Source organism: Papio anubis, chromosome 11, assembly GCF_008728515.1.
Source record: "Papio anubis isolate 15944 chromosome 11, Panubis1.0, whole genome shotgun sequence".
NCBI lineage: Eukaryota > Metazoa > Chordata > Mammalia > Primates > Cercopithecidae > Papio > Papio anubis.
Genome location: NC_044986.1, coordinates 96,063,779 through 96,064,356, shown reverse-complemented (window position 1 = coordinate 96,064,356; position 578 = coordinate 96,063,779). Strand labels below are relative to the sequence as shown.

Sequence of the window (578 nt, the reverse complement as noted above, 5' to 3'; positions counted from 1 at the left end):
GGGCGACTGAGCAAGACCCTGCCTCAAAAAAAAAAAAAAAAAAAACACACACATAAATTATTATTTGTGGAGACAGGGTCTGTTACCGAAGGTGGTCTTGAACTCCTGGGCCCAAGCAATCTGCTTGCCTTGGCCTCCCAAAGTGCTTGGATTACAGGCCCCAGCCATCGCACCCAGCCTCTCAAACCATTTTCTTTTTATTTTCGTTTTTTAAAATATGGAATGCTTCACGAATTTGCCTGTCATCTTGTGCAGGTCTATACTAATCTTCTCTGATCACTCCAATTTTAGTACATGTGCTGCAGAAGCGAGCACTCAAACCGTTTTCAAACCAGCTGGGAAGCCTTCCCTGATCTTCTCAGAGACTCATTATGTAACAAGGCCTTTCACATCTTTTGGGGTGTGTGTCTGTGTGTGAGCGTGGCATTATCAATATTGGAATCTGAAACAAATTCTGGGTGAGGGTCCATCCTTCTTATAAAGAGTGACTATAACATCTTTAAATGGCTAAAATTTAAAAGCCTGACGATATTAAATGTTGGTGAAGGTGAGGAGGAAGTGGAACTATTAATATACAT

At 41.5% G+C, this 578-nt stretch overlaps 1 non-coding gene across 1 annotated transcript; it reads right to left on the bottom strand.

Moving 5' to 3' along the window:
- Positions 1-211: 211 nt before the first annotated feature.
- LOC116269566 lies at positions 212-315 on the bottom strand. Its single transcript, XR_004177191.1, has one exon. It is a non-coding gene; the product is annotated as a U6 spliceosomal RNA (small nuclear RNA).
- Positions 316-578: the final 263 nt, after the last annotated feature.